The sequence below is a fragment of the Macrobrachium rosenbergii genome, chromosome 26 (genome assembly GCF_040412425.1).
Source record: "Macrobrachium rosenbergii isolate ZJJX-2024 chromosome 26, ASM4041242v1, whole genome shotgun sequence".
Lineage (NCBI taxonomy): Eukaryota > Metazoa > Arthropoda > Malacostraca > Decapoda > Palaemonidae > Macrobrachium > Macrobrachium rosenbergii.
Genome location: NC_089766.1, coordinates 24,845,416 through 24,856,048, shown reverse-complemented (window position 1 = coordinate 24,856,048; position 10,633 = coordinate 24,845,416). Strand labels below are relative to the sequence as shown.

At 37.6% G+C, this 10,633-nt stretch overlaps 1 pseudogene; it reads right to left on the bottom strand.

Moving 5' to 3' along the window:
• Positions 1-3,383: 3,383 nt before the first annotated feature.
• Positions 3,384-5,367, bottom strand: LOC136852778 (SCAN domain-containing protein 3-like; annotated as a pseudogene).
• Between the last annotated feature and the right edge of the window lie 5,266 nt (positions 5,368-10,633).

Genomic DNA, 10,633 nt, shown 5'->3' with positions numbered 1-10,633 from the left:
CAATTATTGTGCATAAATCGTTGAATATTCCTTGCTGTAAATTAACACTCATCTCCAAGCTGTAGCAGTAACTTTCATATTAGACAAGCAAATTACAGTTCGCCCCCATCTATCTTCCTCCTGATTTGGATTTCACTTATAATGATATTTATTTACTGAACAATCAGCTCCCTACTCCTTTCCTCCTACTTGGTGATTTTAATGCTCACAACTCCATATGGGGTGGGAACATGGCAGATGCCAAGGGTAGGATGTTGGAGGGTATTATGGATGATCATAATATCACTATACTCATTAATGGAGCCATAACTTACCATAACATCTACTTCAATACTTATTTGGCTATCGATCTGAGCTTTTGCTCATCTAGTGTTCACATTGATTATGAATGGTCAGTAAATGAATATCCAAATGGGAGTGACCACTTCCCAATTCATATAAAAACAGTTAAGAATCAGCTCTCTGAGTCACCTCCCAAATGGAAGGTAGATGAAACAGACAGGAAGAAATTTAGTGAGTCTATTCTTATGGACAAGAATATAAAATCATTTCCACCAATCTCAGAGGCATATAATTACTACAATGACACCACCATCAACAGTGCAATTGCCTCTGTTCCAGCAACAAGAGGGAACCCCTCCAGACCAGCAGTTACTTGGTGGAACAAAACCTGCAGCAGTATGAGAAAGATCACTAGAAAAAGCTACAAAAACTATAAGGGGAGTGGAACTGCCCGAGCCAAAGTTATTTACCAGCTTGCTGTGGCCAAGGAAAATAAATATTTAAAAAAAAACACAAAAAGAGAGTCATGGATGTACTACATTAATGGCATTAGCTCAAAAACACCATCCAAAATGATTTGGAAGAATATTAAAAAACTAAAAGACAAATTTGTCCCTGAACCTCCGCCTATCCTTAAGATAATGGTGACCTAATCACCCAACCAGAGAGGGGCACAGAAAAATTAGGAGAACATTTCTCGAGAATATCGAGTAGTGAGAACTATTATCTAGAATTCCAAGACATTAGAAATGCCCAGATTTCTCTTGATTTAAGTGAAAATAATTTTGAACCTTATAATGCAAAATTTACACTACAGGAACTCAAAGATGCCATGCACAATACCAAACCAACAGCCCCTGGTGAAGACAAAATATTCTATGAAATGCTGAAACATCTGCCAGAAAAGTCAAAGAAATTTCTTTTAGATATAATAAATGAAATCTGGGAAACTGGTAGTTTTCCTAAGAGCTGGAAATTATCATTAATCCTCCCTACGAAGAAACCAAACAAGGAACCTGCTCTACCCAGTAGCTACAGACCAGTAGCTCTCTCCAGTTGTGTTTGAAAGCTGAAGGAAAAAATGATTAACACCAGACTTTTATGGCACTTAGAAACAACTAAATTGCTTTTTCCATTCTAGTTTGGCTTTAGGAAAACTAGATCTACTTTAGATCCCTTGCTCAGGCTCTCAAACCAAATACAACAAGGTTTTGCTAAACAGAGCCAAACAATATGAGTTTTCTTTGATTTGGAAAAGGCATATGACACCACATGGCGTTATGGTATTATAAAAAAGTTGTATAAGATGGTCATTAAAGGAAAAATTATCAGATTTATAAATTCTTTTTTATCTGAAAGATATACAAAGGTAAGAGTTGGGATTTAGGTATGACGACCTTTCTTACAAGAAGAGGGACATCCTCAGGGTAGTGTCCTTATTATCACCCTCTTTGCTATTGCCATTGATGGAGTATTAGAAAAGATATCGTCACCAGTAAAAGGCTCTTTATTTGTAGATGATTTGGTTTATGTACTGCACAGGGTATGGTGCAGTAAAATTTTTAGAAATGGTCTTTGATGAAAAGCTCACTCGGAATAATCGTACTGACCAGTTAAAAGTGAAAGTGAAAAGATCACTAAATATTTTAAAAGTAGTATCTAATTTTAATTGGGGTGCTGATAAGAAATCGTTGTTAAGGCTTTATAATGCATTATGTTTATCTAAGTTAGACTATGGCTGCCAAGTATCATCTGCTTCAAAGACTAAACTTAAGGAATTGGACACTGTGCACAATATGGGGCTAAGGATCTGCTCTGGAGCTTTTAGAACTTCACCCGTTGAAAGTATTTATGTAGACTCCCACCAGCTACCACTGGACTTAAGGAGGCATGAGCTAGGTCTGAGACACACCATGCGGCTGAAAAGCTCAAAGGAGAATCCTTCTTTTGAGATCTTAAAACAGTGTGGCTCAAGTCTTTTTAGATCTAGATCTTCAATACCATTTCAAATCAGACAGCTGGGTGAACTGGAGGATGAAAGCATAAAAACACAGAAGCTCCTACAAGTTAAACATCCTGCTATCCCTCCACGGTTTATTCCAGCAATAGATGTCTGCATTAAAGAGACAAAGAAGAAAGATCGTCTGGAAGAAGAAGTCAGAAACAAGTTTTTGGAGCATGATGAGAGGCGTATAAATGACAGGAAAATCAATACTGACGGATCAAAATCGGAAGATGGAGCAGGATGTGCAATGGTGTTTGAGGGGGAATCGTACATAAAAAATTTGTCAGACTGCTTGCTCATCCACAGTCACTGCCGAAGCAGCATCCATAGTTGATGCTTTAAATGTTGCGGTTGATAAGAAATTTAAATCCACAGTAATATATAGTGACTCAAGGAGTGTTTTAGAATTCCTAAAGAAGTTTAACCTTACCCATCCCTTAATTCAAAAGGCTCATGAATGGCTTTTTATCTTTCTGTTCGCCACAAATCTCTAAAGTTTTGTTGGATTCCTGGGCACACTGGTCTAGAAGGGAACGAACTGGCTGATAGTAAAGCAAAGGATGCTGCAAGATGTGATTTCTTAACTAATAAGGTGGCACATGTGGATATGCGTCCAGTTATCAGACAATACATTAGTACAAAATGGCAGCAGGGATGGACTTCCCCCATTTTATCCACAAATAGGAAGTACAGAAACATCAGAAAAGGTATTGATTTTTGGAGTTCCAGTTTTAATCGTAACAGAAAATTTGAGATCATCCTAACACGGCTTAGGATTGGCCATACCTGCTTCACCCATAGTTATGTTTTAGACCAGTGGTTCCCAAACTTTTGCAGGCTGGCGCCCCCTTGGCTCCCCGGTGAATTCCTAGCGCCCCCCCCCCCCAACAAACAGACACATATGGAAACAAACACCTCTTTCTTGATATTTGGTATGCTGCAATTTGAAAAGAGAAAGGTTAAACACAAATGTGTATTTCACAAATAAAACCCAATTTAGTAAACCAATTTATTTTTTAGCAGTTTTAACTGTTTCAGCAACATGGAATGGTAAATAAACATTCCACCAGTAACCTTCATTGTCTCACACTTAATATTAATGGGATGGATGTGCTTGGTGCAGGGACATAAGCTTCTCGACATCAGGCTGAAACTCACTAAGAAGAAGTCGTAGATCCCCACGGTCAGTAATTTTCAGTCAGTTTCTTTGCTTGGAAAGAAGCAAGGCGACTGCACTGAAGCCCCGTTCTACTAAATACGATGTTGGGAAGGCAATAAAGTACATCTTGACCTTGTTCCACAGCACTTGATAGCAGTCAGAGATTTTTTTTTGTAACCAAAAATCTTGATATGACTTTTTGAACTTTGGCCTTAGCTCAATGTCATTTTGAATTGAAATCAGTTCTTCCTCTGCCAATCCAGTTTCCTCACCGTCGACATTTAGGAATGGATTGATCACCCAGTCTGGTATTTCAAGCAATAAAATGTCCTCAAATCTCTCAGACATGTCTCTGTGCAGTTCATCCAGGTGTGTACAATACACTGGAAGGTCATCGTCTGGTATGCCTTTTTCCTTATCCAATTCAGAGAGGCTTGGGAAGTGGTAGAGTGCATGACGAGCTATGTTTCGTTTGAATAACTGTAACTTGGCCAGGAAGGTGGAGATAGCTGATTTGACTTTAATTAGGTTAGCCTCATTTCCTTGCAGCTGCAAATTAACTTCATTGAACTTTGTGAATATATCTGCCAAATAAGCAATGTCATGCTTCATGTTTCTTAGTTCATCACACAGAACAGAATTGGAGTCTTGGAAGAATTCAACAACTGTATCAAACAGTGAATAGAAACGTCTCAGGCAGTTTCCCTTTGACAGCTATCTAACTTCTGTGTGCAACACTAAACGTTCAAACTCTTCATCATTATCAGTGCAGAGCTGTCGAAACAGTCGGGAATTGAGGGCATGTGCCTTGATTTTATTTATTGCTGTGATAACAGTACTCATTGATTTGTGTAGTCTACCACTCAGGTTTTTTGCGACCAGATGCTGCCTGTGGATTACACAGTGCACTGTAAGTACTCCAGGTACAGCTTTTTTCAAGAAACTAATGAAGCCACGATGACGACCTACCAGTGATGGTGCCCCATCTGTTGCACAAGCAAGAATGTTAGAAAGTGGGATGTCTTTCTCTTTGAAAAAATCATCAACGACACGAAATACTGACTCCCCTTTTGTGTCTGTTTCAAGCTGTCTTGCAAATAACAGCTCTTGAACCAAGCTTTCATCTTTGACGAAACGAACATAAGCAAGAAGCAAAGATTCATTGCCTGGCAGAGTGGACTCATCTAACTGTAAACTAAATTCTGTTGTCCTAAGCATGTTACACAATGTTTCTTAAATATTTTCAGCCATTTCATCTATTCTTCTCTGAACAGAGTTATCACTGAGAGGAATAGCTTTTATAATTTGGTCAGGTGACTTGTGTACAACTGTGTGCAGAACCTCTCTTACTGCTGGTAGAATAAGCTCTTCTCCAATTGTATGAGGCTTACCAGATCTAGCAATCAGCAAAGAGATGTTGTATGACGCTCGCAAACCGTCAGTGGATTGTTGTAAAGTGCTGGCAAATATATTTCCAATGGTTTTCCGTTTCCGAACGTTGTCTCGGAGTGACTGAAAATATGCCAAGTTTTTGTCTGCTTTATCAGAGTGCATTTTCTTCAAATGTTCCAAAAACCTCGAAGGTTTCATAGCTTCATTTGAAAACACTCTATCACACAGTATACACATTGGTTGCTGTTGGTTGTGTGGTGCGGCGACAAATCCATATTTCAGATATTCCACACTATATTGCCGACACTTCTTTTTTGTTTGCTGTACCGAGGCCATACTTTATTCTGGAACAAAAAAATAAAACCATGTAAAATACAGCATTTTATCTCATTTCATAAATAGGCCTACTTAAAGACAAAAATGACAACATTGAAGGTATGAAAAGCAAGTTTACCCTTTCACGTATTCATTTTCTTCCATTTACTGACATAGAAAATGGTGGCAGACGTGATCTAAGGCACGCCGCCCTCGCCACCCACACAATGACACACGCGCGAACACGACACACGCACACACACACACACACACACACACACACACACACACTCATGCACACACAGGTACAACGTCATATACATTCGTAACAATATATATCAGTGAATGCACCACCCTAACCACCACCTCCCTTAACCATCACCAAATACTCTTGTGAAGAGTGGTGCAAGCATGTGCAAGGACAGCCTTAGCACAGTAACACTTCCAAATTAAATTTAATGGTGAAACCCTTTGGCGTCCTTCCATGATATCTTTATTATATGATGAAATTCTGAACATTACAGGCTTGAAATTACAAACCTGAGCTTTTGCTTTTGTAGTCATATGCTGTCGGATCTGACTGGGCCAGAGCGGCGTGCGGTAACCGGACCCTGATGCGTCGTCCACTGACTCGTCCTGCTGCACGTGTTGTGTACAAATCGTCAAACAAACGTTCGAACTTCTGACTTCGACTTCGGACTGCCGCCCCCCTACCGCCCCCTTCTTCCTCACCGCCCCCCCAGATCTTTCCACCGCCCACTTTGGGAACCACTGTTTTAGACGGAGCCAGTGCCCCAGTTTGTGCTGGTCACTGTCCTAAATTTAATCACCTTAGGGCAATGTACTTAATAACTGGGAAGAATATTTTAGAAATTTTAAATGATGACGTTGAGGTAGATAACCTTATGAGTTATCTGAAAGAATCTAGTTATTTTAATGAGATATGATTTCAGTATATTTAATTAAGATTTTAGTCATATATTCTGAATATAAAAGTTTAATATATACTTATTTTTTGTTGGTTCTTTCCAATATCATTCTTCATTTTTTACGTTCATATTTTAATGCTGAATTTTACTAGTGTATCATCATTCACCTATTCATTACCAATCATGTTAATTTATATATTTCACCTTCATTAGAGCGCTGAATAATCCTGATGGGTTTTGGCGCTTGGTCTTGAAGACCTAAATTTCATAATCAATCAATCAGTCATGAGTAGAAATGTATTTATTGTGTGAATTTGTTCCAGTATGAGAGCGTATGCCTTTGAGCAGTTTTTAATTTCATTGTCATTCATTCATCACCATACCGAATGACTTATTTGGTCCAAATGCTTCGTGCCAGCCCTATGAGAGTTGATAGTCAGCTCTGTGGTCTGGTTGAACTGTTTTAATAATAATAATCGCGGGATTTTAAAGAAACACATCGATATTTATAAACTGGATGTAAATGCGTGTGTCAAAAAACTCAGATATGATGAGAACAATTTTAACAATGTATACCCGATAGAGTGGAAAAATGTATTATATATATGACTTATTGTAATAAAATGCAACTTGAGTGTAATAAATTACAAATTAGTTTAGATAGAAAGCTAAATAACTTGGTAAAAAAAATAGTAATTTGACTCAACATGCTAATTCTGAATTTGTATGTAATTCACTTACAAAAACTTTTGATAACATAACTATTTCATCTCTGGGTTATGGTTTGAATTTTTTTGTTAACAATAATATTGATTGGTTGGAAACAGGAAATGCCTTCTGTCAGTTGGAAAAATATAGCAACATCCTTATTGGGAAACAACATCTGCAAGGCATACTATATGGAATTGATGGACTGGGTATATCACCTATTATTCCAAAGAGATTCTTTGAAACCTGCAAGAAAATCAAGATTGACAACACTCTGCACGTTACGAAAGCAGATAAGTCAAGTGCTTTGGTTATACTGGATAAAACCGAATATGACAGAAAAATGTACGAACTGTTAGATGATCGTACTACCTATACTCGAACGAGAAACAATACTTTAGAAAACGATAATGCTCTGTTTAACAAGAATATTAAGAAACACCTGTATAACCATAAGGATTTAACACAAAAATTTCTAACTACTTATCCAACTTCTTATTTGTATGGTACTATAAAGACTCATAAACATGGTAACCCAGTGAGACCTATTATATAAGCTCTGTTGGACCTTTTGCATACAAACTATCAAAATGGCTGGTTGAAATAGTTACACCACTAGTGGGCACTGTCTCGGGATGTTCTCTTGAAAATAATGTAGATTTTATCAGTCGTCTTAATAATTTTAACACAAATTATGACTTTGTAATGGTGAGTTTCGACGTTACTTCAACCCTTTACAAAGGTGCCAATAGATGACCTGTTAGAGTTTTTAGAGGATGAGATGAAAAAACGTGTTCATACTGCCACACAAAGCTTTAATAGAACTTATAAAACTGTGTATCACAGGTTGCAAGTTTACTTTAAATGGTAATTATTATGAGCAGAAATTCGGTATGGCCATGGGAAATCCTCTTTCTGCTATACTTATTAAGCTATATATGGAGTCTTTCGAGAGAAAATATTTACCGAACTTATTGCCAAGAGGTGTGTTCTGGGTACGATATGTGGATGACATCTTTTGTTCATGGCCAGTAAAAAGGAACGTAAACAACTCTCTCAGTAGATTAAATGCACTAGTACCCTCCGTAAAGTTCACCCTTGAGAGTGAAGAAGAAGGAAAATTACCATTTTTAGACGTATTGGTATGTAGATCTGATAGAAAGTTCAAATTTTCCGTCTATAGGAAGCCCACAAATATCTGTTCTTATATTCATTTTTACTGTGATCATCATTTAAAACTAAGACTGCTGTTTTTCTGCTATGTTCTTAAGGGCATTGCGGGTCAGTAGCCCTGAATTTTTAGATCAAGAGCTTGACAAGATACGTGAAATTGCTGGCAGTTTGAGGTATGCAAACAGTTTTATTGAAAACACCTTTTGTAAAGCTAGAAAAACGTTTTACGGATTGACGAAAACTGAGAAGTTCGAAAACAAAAATCTTTTAGTGCTTCCTTTTTATACTTGTTTTAATAACATCCCGAGACAAGTCAGGCCACTGGGTATTAATGTTGTGTTTAAAACGCTGGTAACTATTAGAAACTTGCTAATTAGAAATTCACCCAGAAAAGGAACAGAATGTATTTATAAGATTCCGTGTAAACGATGTAATAAAACTTATGTAGGACAACGTGGGAAGACTCTGGCTGTTCGATTAAAACAACACAAATATAGTGTAAGAACTGGTAATATGTCAAATGCACTATTTGTACTCATGAATAAAAGTAAGCATGGTATTAACTGGAGGGAGTCAAAGGAAATGATGTTTTGCAAAGGTCTAGTGAAAAGAAATTTAATAGAATCTTGTATAATTAAAAAAGACTGTGACAATTAATTAAATATCAGCCTAGATTTATATAAAGTTGATGAAATTTTAATTAACGGTATTTTGAAACAAGTAGGCTATTAAGCATTACCACTGTTCGACAATTGTTAACGTTGTTTGTCTTTTTAGCATTGTTTGTCTTGCCACGAAATCTTCTTGCGACTGTATTTGCTTCCTTGGCACTTGTACCTGAACCCCGATGAGGTGTAGAAATACATGAAAGCGCTTGGTTCAAGTCATTTCTTTTCACCTTTCTCCTGGCTGAATGCATAGACGGTCATCACGCGTCTCCAGTGATTTGTTGGAATATATATATATATATATATATATATATATATATATATATATATATATATATATATATATATATATATATATATATATGTGTATATGTATATATATATATATATATATATATATATATGTATGTATGTATATACACATGTATATATACATATATATATATATATATATATATATATATATATATATATATATATATATATATATATATATATATATATATATATATATGTATGTATGTATATACACATGTATATACATACATATATATATCATTTATATACAGTATACATATATAAATTTGATATATATACGTATATGTATATGTGCATGTATCACACCCCTTCTACTCTCTTACTTCCTCTCCCCCTGACTCTCTCTCTTTCTCTCTCTCTCTCCCTTTCCTGTTAAGATAGTTGCTTCAGTTACATTACCAAGCATTTTTGACATTTTATATTTCACCCCTTCTCACCTCCCATTCCTATTGGAGCTGAACTTGGACTCAAAGGGCATCAGGAGTGCCATTCATCTCAGCGACTTCAAAAACTCGGGGTTAGACACTAATATCTGTCGTTTTTGGTTATTTTTACATGTCACCCCTTTCCCACCCCCACCCCCTTTGGTGCCAGTGATGTCATACCCCCACACTATTCTTTTCCAGATCATAAGTCATATGTATACCGAAATGAGAAATGATACACCCGTAGAGTTTATTTAGTTATTAAATCTACAGGCAGAACCAGCCCTGTTTCAGGGAAGCCTTTCCCATCCCCACTCCCTTTGGTGCTATTGATGCCTTACCCCCACAGTATTCTTTTCCAGATAGTAAGTCACATGTATACCAAGTTTGGTTGAAATTGCTCGATGTTTCAGAGTTATGATGGAACATACACACACACATATACATCCATTTTATATTTTATTATAATCAACAAGAAGTCGTGCACAGTGCACCTCCCCCCCCACCCCACCTAGTTTACCCTTTGTTTATTGAGAACCGCATGGCCGATCGTATTTGACCTAGAAATCAGAGCCTGGTTATCAACATTCCGATCTGTCCTTCTTTTTACCTGGAACAGATATTGATATGACACAGATAAAAAAGGGCAAAGAGAGGAGACTTACTGCCACTCCCTTTAAGAAGCTTAGCCCAACTAAGCTTCTTAAAACGGCCTTCCTAAAGGCAAATTAAGCTGCCTGAATTGTCTTACCTCTGCAGGAAACCTGGGAAGAGGCTGAACACCTGGCGGATGACACACCACTGGCACGACGCGGCCGGAGCACTTATAAGAGAAAGACATCAGTAGAAGTAGTTAGTTAGTTAGTTGTGGGAGCAGAAGCCATGCAGTAACCGTCCTCGAGAGACAACCATATACGTGGGCGAGCGATACCTTTGCTGAGAGACATTCATTCTCCCCTGTCTGACTCCAGACTCCAGTCATCCTCGAAGGCACCGCCATACGTGTGATCGTCCCTCGTCCTTCTTCGCCAGTGACCTGCTTCCCCTAAGGTAAAGTGCGAGTGAAGACTTTTCAGTCACGACAGTTTGCCCTTTAGAAAGTTTGGAGTACCAGCATTTCACTTCTGTCCTTGTGCCAGTTTATCCAGTGCCATTTCCAATGTCCTGTGTTCGAGTGTAAAGTGGTCATCCATTCCTCGAGTCTTTGGCACCCTCAGTGCAACCTCGAGTCATATTCGGTGTTATATTGTTCCTTTACT